Consider the following 15,550-nt stretch of genomic DNA (forward strand, 5'->3'; position numbering starts at 1 on the left):
TGTCAACATTCCTTTGTGTCATGCTGTTGAGAGAACCCATAAAGAAACCAGCAGATCATGGTTTTAAATCCCAACAAGAGTATTTCAGCCTTTCATCTTTCTGAAGTAAATTAAATGAGTTAAATTCCATTAATATTAGCACATAATTTTTCCAGTCACAATTCAGTTTGTGCTATGTGAACAGCCATTATTAGGTGAGCTTAAAGCCATTTCATTTGTTCGTTACAGTGTCATTTAAAAATCCTTGCTTGCTAGTGGTTTGTCATGCCTCTTTGTCCCTCCTTTTTCTCTTTGGGAGCAGGGACTAACTACTTTATAATTAAACTTTGTCATGTGTATCTGTTCTTGAGGGGAATTTTTTCTTGGTTTCCTGCTCGTGTTCAGCAAAGCTTCCCTTTTCATTTGGAGAGCATTCTTGCTCTCGGCTAGCGTAAACCATGTTGTTTCTGCTTACATTTCACATGTTTTACTTGATCTAGCATTCTCTATGAGTGTTTGTTTTTCCAGGATGTTGCTACTTATTTTCTTTTTCAGCCATCATATTACCTTTGTGTCCCCTCCCACATAACCTGAATGCATAGTGTAAACCTTTTCACAAAACGGGCTGGGCTTCATTTTCAGCACTGCACCTGAAAGTCATTGGAGGTGTGTGGAATTCAAGATTGCAGAGTGCTGCACTTTATGTGGCCAAAAGAGGTCCCAAGAGACATTAGGGACAGTCTGTGGTACTGCACCCTTTTTCTGATTTGTTCACATTAGAACAGTAAATATTGCAGGTTTTTTCCAGCTAACATATAAGTGTAAAGGTGTTAACTTGACCATGTTCTTCCTGATTATATTTCAAATGCTTTGCTTTTTTTTAAAACATAGTTTATTGAGCTTTGTCAACAACAGTAAAGGCACTTCAGGAGTTTCGGCTGTGGCATACAGCTTCATTATTACAGGTCTCTTTGTCACATCAGTAACGTTGTCTTATATATATATTACAGGGGTATTCTGATTACAGTCATGAAAAACACGCCCTTCAGTGTTGGTTATATATATATAAGCACCCTATTTTGCTATTGTACCCCCTGCTCTTCATATCATCTCACAGTATAGGTGCTCCTATTTGAGTGCCTACCCTCAACTCCACTCCCTTGTGCGCCATGGCGCCTCAGTGTGCCAGTGTGCGTCTATTGTTTGGTGCTGTGCCTGGGACCACCAAGTGAGTTCCGTTTGTTTGCCCCTGAACCCTCTCTCAATCTGTATGTGTAGGATGCCGCGGAAGGTCCTACTAACTATATGGAGTATTAATCGTCTTATGGACCTCAAGGGGATAGTGTACCTTCCCAAGGTGTTTCATCCAAATTTTCCAAGAGACATACCAGAGTACTCCAAGCCTAGGCCCTCTCTAACAGCCCTTACCCCACCTGGCTTCTCGATACAGCACCATCTCCGCAGCTTTCACCCATATGAGTACCACCCTCCTCCAGGCTGTGCTCTGGGGAACTTGTATCACTTTCTAGTTCCTTGTTATCTCCCTCTTTGCCAATAATAATGCTAAGTCCGGAAACTGGTTAGTCTCTTTATGCCGAGTTGTGTGGGGATAACCACTGAGCAAGCAATGTCTACGATCATGGGGGATTTCCTTTTTGATTACCTCTGTTAATGTGTTAACCACTGAGTCCCAGAATTCCCTCAGAACAGGACAGATCCAGAAGATGTGGAAGAACTCGGCCGCCTCCTCACCACAGCATTGGCACCTGGTCTCTATCAGGCCAAAAGGGCTCTGAAGCCTACCCGGCATCAAATATACTCTATGTAGTCCGTATAGGTTTATGAGCCTGAATCTAGCATTTCTAGAGACTTTAGGTATCCAGGTCAGTATGTCTTCCCATTTGTCATTTGTAATTAATGTATACAAGTCCTCTTCCCATTTCGTTTAAGAGCATGAGGGTTGACAAAGACCTGCCCTTATCCTCCCATACTGTATAGGCATGTCACCAATTTATATGTGCCAGTATTGCTTGTCAGGTATTGACAGACACTCGATGAGGGAGGGTCTGCCTGTCTCATTCACCAGTACTTAGTGATCGCCTCAGTGATTGCTCTGTGGAGGAGAAAGTGTCCTTGGGGTAAATTGTAGCGAGCTCTAAATTCCTAAAATGATAGAAGGGTGTCAGCTTCAAATAAAGTTCCCATGGAGGCTGCCCCCACTTCTATCCAGCTAGAGAGTCTTCTTCAGTCTCCTCCATGAGGTAGTACAACATAATATTGCATTGGGAACTCAGTAGCATAAGGCAAAGCTCCACCGGATCTGCGGGGATATTGCTACCAACAGTTGTGCAGCACCTTTAACTCAGTAGGGAAGGACGTGGCGGGAGGGCTGAGATGAAGCACAACCCTGGCTAAGGCCTGATGGTCTGGATTAAAGGGTGTTACTTCTCTATCCAGGATCAGGTGATTGGCTATCCATTGAGTCAGCCTTTGCAATTGCCCGCCAGGTAAAAGTCCTCGAAGTTGGTGACAGCCAGTCCCCCGTCTGCCGCAAGCCTCTGGAGTATTTCAAGTACAAGCATTCATCTACCATATCCCCATAGGAAGCCAACAGTGAGTTCAGCTCCTCGAAGAAAGCATGCGGGCTCCGTAGTGGGAGTGTGACAAAGAGATAAAGTAATCGGGGCAGAGCAATTATTTTTAGTCGGGCAGCATGTCCTGCTACCGAGAGGGGTAACGATTCCCAGAAGGCCATGTTGCTGCGGAGCCCACACATTGCTTGCCCTTCATTCCCCTCCATAAGGTCTGCTCTATTATGATACATGTGCACCCCCAGGCACGCCAAGCAGTGAGGCTCCAATTGTAAGACACTAAGGCCCAGAAGGTTGGCCAGTCAGCTGTCACTGGGAAGAGACTGGACTTTCGCCAGTTGACTAGGAGCCCTGAAATCAAACCAAAACGGTCTAGTAGGCTCCTTGCTCCTTGAAAGGCATTCTATGCATCCCTCAAAAACAGCAAGAGATAATCGGTATATAAAGCCACGCAGTGGACACACCCCACCCATCCTCAAGCCTCTATAGGCATTGCCCTCCCTAGCTAGACTCGCAAGCAGCTCGATGGCAAGGGCAAAGAGGAGAGGGGAGAGTTGACAGCCCTGTCTGGTTCTCCGCTCGATAATCTTCCAAAAATGGTTCTACCAGCGAGGACTCTTGCTCGTGGCATAGTATAGAGTAATTGTGTCCAAGTGCTTGCCAAGGCCAAATTTGCATAGCACTTCATATAAATATGGCCATTCTAATCTATCGTAAGCTTTCTTGAAATCTACAGCGAAGACCACTGCATTATTCTTATCGTGTCATCATCGAATAATAAGAATAGCTGATTTATGTTAAGGGCTTTATGCTGTCTGGCAATAAATCTTGCCTGATCTTGATGGATCAGTTGAGGCATATGGTGTAGTAGGCTTGTGGCTAGGATTTTGTTCAGTATTTTGTAATCCACCAAAAGCATCGGTGGCTGGTTTTCTCGGTTTCAGGAGATGAATGATAAGGGCCTCAAGAGCCGACAATGGGAGAGTCCCAGTTTTCTTGGCCTCATCATACATTTTGACCAGTTGTGTGCTTAATTTTACCATACATGTTGAATAAAATTCAACTGGAAGACCATCCAGTCCCATGGTCTTATTTCACGCCATACTGGTAATGGCCGCTTTCACCTCACAGAGTGTAATTGCCTGTCCCAGGGTCTCCGATTCTTGATTCGATATTGAGGGTGAGGTGTGATAAGAAATCTTGGGTGGCTGTCATAGACGGCCGAACTTTGCTCGCATACAGGTCTGCATAATAGTTGCAAAATTCATGATTAATTGCAGCTTTGTGATAGGTGCTTGGCCCGAGGGTGTACGCACTTTGACTATGACCGTCCCTCATTTCGCTGGGTTCGCCAACCATGCCAAGAGTGAGCTCGCTCGATCACCCTCCCCATGCGTCCACCCTACATGAGCTTTGTGATCATAGCAGCGCAGCCTTTCAACCTCTACTGCCACATTCTCTCTGACTATTGTCTGGAGATCAGGCCCATCTGGGCGTCTCTGCTCTAGTGTCCTCAGCTCTTGTTCCACTTTCTTTATGTCATGGAGTAGCATGTGCCGGACACCCCTGGCTTCTGAAATGCATCGCCCCCAATCACTGCCTTAAAGGCACCCCACTCTAAGAGTATTGAGTCCCTGGATCCGTCACTTACTTTAAAATAAGCAGTTATGTCAAAACTAACGGCATCTCTAAAGACCTGATCTTCCAGTAGATCCAGCCTGAGTCGCCATATGGGTACTGGGGGTCTTAGGTGCACCCATCTAAGTCCTAATACTAAGGGATTATGGTTCGAGATCATTTTGGTCAGGTATTTAGTCAGGTGTGTCAGTTCATGGATGTCTGGGGAACACAGAAACGTGTCCAGTCTACATCATACAATGGAGAAAAAAAGGAGTAATCTCTGCCCCCTCTGTGTTGAGTTCACCATGAATCGACTAGTCCCCTTTCTTGTTGCCAGTTCCGGAATGCTCTAGCAGTTTGAATAATTGGGGAGTCCTGTAACGGGGGATGTGATCTGTCTAAAGTCGTATCAGAGATACAGTTAAAGTCTCCACCCAGCAGGACAGATCCCATAAAGTGTGGGGCCAGGCACTCAGAAAGGGACATCAGAAACCCTGATTGATCCATGTTAGGACCATAAATACTCCCAATCACTATCTCCTGCCCATCTAGTCTTCCAGTGATCATGACATGCCTCCTCAAAGGATTTATTATGGAATTGTTATCTTGATAAGGAACCTCAGGTTTTATCCATATAAGGGATTTTCGTGCTTAAGACGAGCAGGTAGTGCAGTAAACCTGACCTTTCCATCTGCATTAAAGAACGCGCCCCTCTTTGGCATCCAGGTGTGTCTCATGCAGCAGGGCTATATAGATCCCTCTACTAGTGAGGTGATAGAATATTTTATGGCACTTGCCCATTGAATGCATCCCCCTGATGTTCCATGTTAGTACCTTTAAATCCAGAAAGTTAGCCATCAGGAGTATAGTGTGTGATGTGCGGGTAGCTGCAGGCGTTCCGATCTTATCTCTAGCGGGACCCCCAGCAGTGTAAATCCAATATGTAGCAGGCATAGGCAGCATAAAACAGTCCCCTCCTTAAATAAAATAAACATTTCCCAACTTCCAATCCCCAGGACAAGCAGTCTGACTCATTCGCCCAAACTATCAAACAATCAATAATCAAACATGTTCATGCCTGTTAACGCACAGGCTAATGTTTGCGGGGGTGATAGTTCAGGCAGTCTGCAGCACTGGGCTCCTGGCGTCTCAGGTGCCCACCCGACTCCCAATACCACATATCATAGAAAAAACATTAAGGGACATCTTATTGCATTAGCGATATCAAGCTACATAGGAACAGAGTTTTCCATCAACTCCATCGCTTCGGGGTAAGTGCCTACAGTGGCAATGGAACAGTCTACTAGATGAGCTCGTAGGCAGTTACCGAAGTAATCACTGGAAGAATCATACTAGAGGGTAGCGAGGCAAGAGATTCGCTGTCTGACTCAGATCTCTCCTCACTCGCTCCCTGAGATGGGGACACAGGGCCTGGCGATGACACACCCAGGGATGCAACAGCAGCAACCACTTCCTGACGCTCTCTCTGCACCTTCTCTTCAGTGGGAGGCCCAGTCCGTGCTGCCGGTTTCCTTTGATGAGAGCGGGTTCGGCATTTTCTCTTCTGGGTCTGGGGTAGGTCACTCTGGCCCGGGCTAGGCTGCCTCTCCATCCAGGCCCAGGCATATGGGGGGTAGAAAAGAACTGCACCCTTGTCGGTGTCACTAACCGAAGTCATGCAGGGAACTGCATGGAATACGCTATCCCCAGTTCCGGGAGTTTCCTCTTCACAGCAGTGAATGCGGCCCTCTGGCACTGCACCTCTCTGGAAAAGTCTGGAAATATTTAAACTTTATTGTTCTCCACCACAAGGTTTTCATGTATCCGAACCTGCTGTAGAATGTAATCTTGATCCTTAAAGTGAAGTAACCTTGCCCCCACTGACCTCTGGGGAATGCCTGGGGGAAAGAGCCGAGCGGGCACCCTGTGGACCCACTACCAGGCAAAGAAGGAGGATAGGCCCTCCGGGCTACCTCAAGCCTGAGCCAATCCTCCAAGTAGCGCACCATGTCTGATCCTTCAATGTTTTTGGGATGCCCCACCATTCTGACATTTTTGCGGCATACACTGTTCTCTGCCTCTTCTGCTCTGCTATCTAGAGCTGTAAGGTGAGATTCCACTGAGTTCATGCGTCCCCCCACCACAGCCACTGCAGGTGTCGTCTCATATAGCTCCCTCTCAGTTGCACTAACCCCCTCTGCCAAGCGACGGTGGTCATTGCACAATAGACCCAAATCCATGCTGAGTAAGTGTCCGTTTAGACCTCTAGGGCCTCTCTGGACATCGCTATGGCTTGTATTAGGTCTTGAAGTGTGGGGGTGGAGGGCGCTGTCACAACGTCATAGGCAGTGTTTGCTCCAAGCAACTGCCAACAGCACCTGTGCACTGGGAGCCCCCCAGATCTCCATCCCTCTTTTTGAGGGTCTTGCCCACGGCGTGCTCTTGAGTCACTTGTTGCCAAATTTCAGGTGCCTCAGAATTTTCTGGTTTGCAGCTAATTGAGCAGGGAGACCCAATTTCCACTGGGTTTCCTACTGTTGGGTCATATCCACAGAAGAAGAGAGCAGGCCATTCCTAGATTTCAGTGCTCACGGGGAGCCATGTGTAATCCCATGCACCAAGGCCCCACCAGAGCTGACCCATAGCGCAGTCTACCAGGGGTTAGTCCCACTTCCTGAAGTGGTCATGGAGTAAGGGAGCAAGCTATGAAGACAAGGTTTTTGTGCTACGTTGTAGGGATCTCCCACCCCCTTCATTCTCGCCTTCTGCCACTGCTATTCCAATGCTCTACTCGATAGAACCACAGATGAGTAAATGGACTAAGCATCTGAGACACTGGGAAGGGCCCCGGTAAATGCCTTTCTGCTGAACAGTCACTGTATATCATGCTCTGGGGTAAGTTGGCTCACCTCTGATGCCTCCACGTCATCTGCATCTCCGATGAGCAGAGGGATCTGGCTGATGACCTTAGGATCAGTGCGAAACTCTTTGCAGGTTGCTATTCACTCTCCTAAGGGTCGCTTCGCTTCTCCGTGCTTCTGCCGCAAATCCTCCAATCGTCCGCTAAGGATGCATCCCACCCTCCCCGGGCCAGGGGACCGTCTCCCATCAGTTTATGCTCCTAGCTCCTCATGTACTCTGGGCCCTAGCACACAGTTCGAGTTTCCGCGCAGGGGAAGCAGTCCCCGCTCCAGGGTGTGCCCCCTCCTCTGCATAATACCTGGGCTCTCGCAACTCCCAGATGCTGATATCCCTTTTCTTGCTTCTGGGCCGGCTGCCGAGGCAGCAGTGCAGTCTCTCCGGGGCAAGTAGCCTGGCTCCTCGTTTTCCCCTTTTTCAGCCCCACAGCAGTCCAGGGCCATCAATGTCAATTCTATCCAGCACAGATATGCCAGGGAACAGCCTCTAGGATGAGCCAGCTCCCCGGCGTGGTTATGTTCTTCTGCGATCCTGGGCCTCCTCTAGGTGCCGGCCGACATTTTGAGCAATCGCCCTGCCGCAGTCCCCAGAGCCCCCCAGGTGCCGATCACTATGTTGAGTAGCCCTGGGGTCCGGCCCTTGCACCTGGCCTGAGTTCCTATGGGAACGCTTTGCGAGTGTGCCACCACTCCTGGCCGGTCAGGTCCTCACCTCCTCTCTATATCGGCTGCCAAGGCCGCAGCCTGATTCCTTCAGGTTCCAGAGGGCAGGATGCCTCACTGTACCTGTGTACAGCCCCACAGCTGTGCAGGGTCCCCGTGGTAATTAAGCCCCGTATAAGCACGCCAGGGAGCAGCCCTACTCACCCAGGTCTCTCCCCACCCGGCGCAATGTTGGCTTTTCAGCATCACAAAAAAAGAAAGTACACAGTTCCAAAAAGAAAGGGATAATTACACAACAAGTAAAGAGAAGTACCTGTGAGTCTGATCTGGTTGGAACAAGAGCCCTCACTCACCAATTGGTGACATGCTTCATCAACGGGCTTTGCTCCTTGTCAGGCGGGCACTGCAATGCCTGACAGGCCCCTCAAGGGGTCTTTTTGCCAGAGATCTTTTGCGTCTGAAGGGAGGAGGTGTGGAAGCAACATCAAGGGCAGGAGCCCTTTAAAAATAAACTTGCGCTCCCGCCTTGCGGGAAGCGCGTCTGAAGGGAGGAGGCGCGGCAGCAACATCAAGGGCAGGAGCCCTTTAATAGTTAATCTCGCGCTCCTGCCCTGCGGGAAGCACGTTTGAATGGAGGAGGCGCGGCAGCAACATCAAGGGCAGGAGCCCTTTAATAGTTAATCTTGCGCTCCCGCCCGGCGGGAAGCGCATATGAAGGGAGGAGGCGCGGCAGCAACATCAAGGGCAGAAGCCCTTTAAAAATAAACTTGCGCTCCCGCCCCGAGGGACGCGCGCAGGAGGCGCGCGGGCCAAGGGCGGGCCCGTCCTGCGCCCGTCAGCGCCTGACAGAGGCTGGGCTGGGCCACCCCCCTGACATCTTTATTTTTATTTTTTTTGCCAATTATCTGTTTGGACCTACATATTGTAGAGACGTGCTCTTTCCCAGACTGATCCTCGTATGGACCACATTACCCAGCGTGTTATAGGGCCACGAGGAGGCGCCTAAGACTTTGAGCTGCAGCTGGTGCCGGCTCTGTGGACAGGGGCAGGAGCCCTCTATTAATTCTTTTCTTTGCACTCCTGCTTTGCACTTGTAGTTGGTACCAGCTCTGTGGACAGGGGCAGGAGCCCTCTAATAATTATTTTCTTTGCACTTCCGCTTTGCACTTGTAGTTGGTACCGGCTTTGTGGACAAGGGCAGGAGCCCCATAATGACTTATTTTGCGCTCCCGCCTCGTGCCTGCCAGAGCCCGGAGGAGGTTGGGCTGAACTCATTCTGCTGAGATCCGGTTTAGTGATTTGCATATATTTTATTGTGACTAGATAAGAGTGTTTAATATAGTAACCCCATATACATAATATACATAATGGGGAAAAGAAAGCAAAACCAAATAGGGAACGGTATCAATAAAAAAAAAGAGAGAAGTGCTAATACGATCACTAATTATCTCACAGTTGCAATGGGGAAAATTAATGAAGAAATTATTAATGCTGAAGCACGTTTAGTGGCAACAAAAAATTTATTACATGAGGCAATCTCTGAAGTGAGCACTGAGGCTGTAGGTTTAATCTCTGAACTAAAATCCCCAAGGGAAAAATTTATTGGGGTGGATCCTAGACTTTCCTTAGGCCCTTTATTACCTACAGATATTATAGAAGAAATTGATTCCTTGAACAGTACAGATGACCAAATTTCTTCACCACCAAAGAAAAAAAGAAGTAGCCAGAGTACTAAATCTAAGTTTATGCCACCTTCTTCACAGTTTTCTAAAGGTAGCAAAATAACAACTGAAATGCATGGGGGTCACGCAGTAGCACTATCACCAGACAACGATGGTCCTTTACAAAAACGTATGGAAACCCTTTTCAAGAAACTGCAAGGCAAGCTAGACCAGATAGAGTCAAAAGTATTGTTAGAATTCAAAGAGATAAAAGAACGTATAACTAACATAGAAGTAAGGGTTAATTCAATGACTAAAGCTGAAATTTTGCCCCATGGTTGTGACACTATATCAAATGAGAGCCAAGCGGCTGTAGATATAAGGAATAGTGCAATGACAGGGAAAGCAGATTCAAACAAAAGAAGTAGAGAATATCGGCACCCCATACAGAAAGAAATTCCCCTGTCTAAGGAACCCATGATCAATCATATGGAGCAATTGGATAGAAATCATCGATGCCAGTCCCTGACTAGAAACAGACCTGTGAAAGAGGTATTACAATTACCGGCAGATGCTACACCTTATACAATCATTCTTAAAAAATTTCCTAAATTGGGACCAAACATCGTTGAGACCTGGGCAGATTTACGGAACAAAGTAGTACACTGGATGGCAGGGAATATATGTACACCAGATATACTATTTTGTGAAATCTTATATGCAAGAAGAGTTGATTGGGTGGGATATTTGGAGGAAGAAGAGGGAGATTGCATTGTGGTTAATTTTCGTAATCCCCGCTTTGTGGGTCAACTACTAGCGGACTTGGATATAAAACATCGAACTTTTAAAAATCTGAGAAAAGAGATTATGGCTGTTCCATTAGGATATTTTTACAGAATGATGAATACTTCAGGCACAAGAGACACGGGGGCCACAGGGAAAACACACAGTAATTTGGAGAGGTATAAGAAAACAGAGTGTTCCAATCGATTCGCTCCCCTGAGTAACATGGAGGATTTTGATTGACAGCACAAGGACATGAGCAGAAAAGAGATCTTGCTACCTGATAAAATACAACCCATTACTGTAGCCCCCATTCCAAAACTTTCAAGCTGTAATGGAGATTCTGAGTCAGATGGGAGGTCCTTAGCAGGAGACTCAATTATACTCATGTCATGGAATATAGCTGGAGTAAAAACGAAAATGGTTGAGAAGGAATGGCAGACCATAATAAGCTCATCACATCTAATCTGCCTACAAGAGACATGGCACACGGGTTCCTTTTTTATTGAAGGATATACCATATTCTCCACCCCAGCTTTTGCCTCACCTAGCGGTAGGGCAAAGGGAGGATTAGCAATACTGATCTCAACATTGGTACCGTATATATTGGTGAAATCCTCCCTTGATTCTCCTTACTATCAGTTCTTATATTTTCGGATAGATGGAATTTTAGGGATTGTTTTAATAAACTACTACAATAATAAATTTGATGGCACCAATAGAGTAGTGGCATCGACTCTTCAGGAAGATTTACAAACTTTTGTAAAGGATATAACTTCAAGCTATACAATAATATGGGTCGGAGATTTCAATATTGGGACATGCCAGAATACTATAGGAAAGACATGTGGATTTGTCGACGATGGGGGGAACGCACAATCGCACTTTTTGCATAACAATTACGGTATGGCACTGAATGAGATATTATTTAGTTATGATTTAGAATTGATGGAACAAGACGGGCCTAAAGGAATGAAGCTCCCATCGTTTTTAGGAAGAGGACATTCCTCAATCATTGACCATATATTAATGTCTAAGAGTAATATGGATATGGTCGAATCCCTGAAGATTGAGCCAACCATCTATAGTGATCATCACCCCTTGTTATTAACTATGAGATTGGCTAAACCCTTTAACATAGGTGAACGATTGGCAATGAATTTAGGCATAAGAAGGGAAAATGGTATTGTAATTAAATTGACTGGGGTAAATGAAATAGCTGTGATGAAATAAGTTGTGACACGACACTGTCAAGAAATTCTTACATGTACAGAATATAACCAAAGCCCATATGAGATCTTAGAATCTTTTAACCAGCTTAGAAATGCCATTGCAGGAAGTCTAGTGAGAACATTGGGGAACAAAAAGAGTGAAAAAGTGGGGTGGTTTGATCATAATTGTTCACTAGCAAGCCAGGAATTAAAACAAGCCCTGCAGGCTCAACCAAGAAATAGGGAAGAGGTAATTATTAAACGTTCTAACTACAAACATGCACTAATGACGAGGAAGGCACAACTGAGAGCCAGGGCATGGGCTAATCTTGAGCAAGCAACAACATTAAAAGATAGTACTTTATTCTGGAAAACAATTAATCAACCATTCCTAAAAAATAATGATGTACCCCAAATAAAGGAACACGTTCCATCATCAGAATGGCTTTCACATTTTGGCTTAATTTTTAATCCAGATAATCTGACTACTCACACATCGAATATTGGGATAATTGAGATAAAGTCACCTTTTTTGAAACCAGTTAGTATAGGAGAAGTGAAATCTGCTATGGGAAGAAGCTTGAAAGGGATGGCGCCAGGCCCTGACGGGGGGCCAGGAGATGCCTATTTGACATACATCGATCTATGGTGCCCTATTTTGACCCAAGTCTTTCTGAGTGTGACAAAGGGATATATTTTACCATCTTGGACTGAAAGCATAATTGTTCCTATTTTCAAAAAGGGAGATAGAGGTGACCCCAAATGTTATCGGACAATCTCACTTTTAGATACCTCTGTCAAATTGCTGGGAAGAGTACTCCTAGAAAGATTAGAATTATGGGCAGCCAAAAACCATATACTCACAGAGGCTCAATTGGGATTCAGGCCTGGGGTTGGTACTCTGGAACAATGTATAAACCTTAATTTAATAATAAGCAAATATAAAATAGCAAGGAAGGGTCATATGTTCCCTTGTTTTGCCGATATTAGCAGTGCTTTTGATTTTGTGAACCATGCTAAGCTGTGGAAAGTTTTAATAGATATGGGCACACTCTAAGGTATAAGTTTCTTTGCGCAATTATATAATCATCTAACAGCGCGGGTGAGATATGGAAGAAATGGCGAGTGTACCCCAGGTTTTAGGATAGGGAGAGGAATACGTCAAGGCTGTGTTTTGGCACCTCTTCTATTCTCCCTTTATATAAATGGAGTAGATGCCCATTTAAAAAATGTGGAAACTGATACCCCTAAAATAGGAGAATGCTCTATCCCAGTCCTTTTATATGCAGACGATGCTGTACTGCTGTCACGAACTGCAAATGGGTTGCAGCGGTTAATCAAGGGCTTTGTGGAATTTGTGGAGAAAAGAGATATGTTGTTGAATATGAGTAAAACTGTTGTAATGACTTGTGGACAGGGAAAGGTCAGGAAGAAAGCTTTAAATGTGAAGAGGTGAATGGATTTACATATCTGGGTATACAGTTTTCTAATATGGGTCATTGGAAACAACATCTAGAAATTATCAAGATGAAGTATGTTAGGACAACTGAGGCTGTTTTTAGATTCTCAAAAAAATTGGCAATAAACCCCTAAGGGAAATGCTGCAAATCTACAAAACTAAATCAGTTAACAGCATTACGTATGGTTGTGCCCTTTGGGGTTCGATGCCCGAGATCCGTTCATTAAAGTGCTAGAGAATAAATTATTTTGCAGACTACTTGCAGTGCCAAATACTACCTCCATTCCATATTTATGGTACACAAGGAGTTGGGTTACCCATATGTGGAAGATTTAATATACAACAATGCGTTGTTGGCTTGGCATGGTATCTGGTCTAAAGAAGGGACGCATTTTACCCAAAAGATTATTAAAGATTGCCTTGCACTAGAATATTGGGATAGAATTCCATGGTTCGTGCATTTAAAAAATTTGTTGAAAGGTATAAATCTAGTTCCAAATTTGGACAATCCAGGTATTATCCACCAATTTAGCAAGAAAGAATTGAAAAATCAACTTATGGCATGGAGGGCTAGTGATAGAGAAAATAGAGAATGTAGGAAGTCAACAGTAGCACTTTATATGACTGAAAATAACGAGATAATGCCATATTATTTGCTGAAAGTAGTAAACATCCAGGATAGATTTTATCTGACTCGCATGCGCTTTAGAATGTTGCACTTTTTGGTAGCTTTCACAAAGGTGAGGATTTGGAGTAAAAGCCTACCGAAGTGCCCCTGTGTGGGACAATTTGCACAATCCACAATGCACTTTATTATATCTTGTAAATTTTATCATGATATTTGGAAGCAATTTTTAAAACCTTTATTTATTAATAACAAATTATTTTATTGTAGAGAAGCTTTTAACTACTTATGTAAATTGGATACTAATGAGAAATGTGATGCAGTGATAAAATGTATCCAAAATGCCATAGAACAAAGGAAAAAGCTGTCGTATTTAGAAAATCTTCGGTATGAGAATGAATAATTCCTCAATTTGTAGTAGCAAGGGTTTTTTATTTATTTATTTATTTATCAGTAATGTTTTCTTGAAGTATTTTACTGTATATTTTTATCGTTTTAAAGAGATTGTTTATCTTTTAGGAGTAAAATCCGAATAAAGATTGATTTGAATTTGAATTTGAGTATAGAAATGCCTGTTGGTGAGTGCTAGAATGTGGGATTGGTACAAGATATATATATGTGAGGTTAAAAATGGCTAGAGGTCTAGAGAACTCATATTTAATAGGAAGTAGACCCCTGTAATGGTTAAAAACAGTGGTGTAGGGGAAAGGATTAGTTATAATGTCTAATCAACCCTCAATCAGAAAAATGATGAAAAAAGTTTATCTACAGTCCCTATAATCAGAGAGTGTTTAGAGTGCCAGTACAGTAATGCCTATACTGCCTCAAATAAAGGTCAATATGTTTATCGCATCTAAAGTCAGAAATAAACAGTACGATTTGTGTGGACCAAAGCTATCTTATCCTCATATTGCATTAAGCTTGTTGTTAAGTCATCTCACAGGAACCTAGAAAAAGGAAGGGAAAAACATATAAACCCATATCACAGATAAAGTAGTGTGGACTGTGAAGGGGTAGGGGAATTCGGACCACACTAGTGACTCATCCCCTGTGTGAAGTGTACAACATGGTGAGACAGACACAAACGATACATATAGTCCTGTAAATTTAGAGGAGATATCCTTACCCTCCTTATATTGAAGGATGGGCCCCATCTGGATAGCAACAGGCTCAGTGGTCCAACCTGGTCTAAATACCTGGGTGTATATGTAAACGTAAACAGTTGAAGAAACGCCGCAAAAAGCGGTTTGTTATAAACACAATGGCACAAACCGGTCAAACAGAGAAGAGGTCAGCATAATAGTTTCTTCCAAATACCACAAGATAACATGATTACATGTAGTAGAAGAAACCCCTCATGTCAGTCCTGTGGTTAATAATAATAAATCCCATCAAAGTGTGGGGTCTACCTGATGGCTTTATCCACAGTCAACTTAGGAGCTATCATACCAATTTAGTGTAAGAGTTGGTAGTCTTGTTAATGCCAAAAAAAAAATCAGTCCATCTGGCCATGAGTCATGTGGTTCAATAAAGAGATAGTAAGATATAGGAAAAAACAATATTGAAATAATAATGCATAGTCAGGACAGCTCCCGCCAAGTGCCAAAAAGGTTGCGATGTTAAGATCACAAACCATCTCGCTAGTTGGGAGCGCGTGTATTGCTGCTCATATAAAGTGACAGTTCCCACCAAGCAATAGTATGATATAGGAAAAAACAATATTGAAATAGAAATGCATAGTCAAGACAGCTCCCGCCAAGCGGCAAAAAGGTTGCGATATTAAGATCACAAACCGTCTCGCTAGTTGGGAGCGCGTGTATTACTCCAGTAACTTGCTTATGGAGGCAGAGGAAATGGTGAAAATAACTTACCCCGCTCTGTTGGTCCACACGGCGGTGAACCCCTACCCCTGCTCCGTGCTACCGGAAAGATAATACCGGAACGCGGAGTTGTCAAGTAAATGGGCCGGTGATTGCACAGAGCGGCGGCATAGAGAGAGGACTATAACTTAAAATTGAAATGGAGGCCATCTTAAAGTAG

Source organism: Pleurodeles waltl, chromosome 2_2, assembly GCF_031143425.1.
Source record: "Pleurodeles waltl isolate 20211129_DDA chromosome 2_2, aPleWal1.hap1.20221129, whole genome shotgun sequence".
NCBI classification, from domain to species: domain Eukaryota; kingdom Metazoa; phylum Chordata; class Amphibia; order Caudata; family Salamandridae; genus Pleurodeles; species Pleurodeles waltl.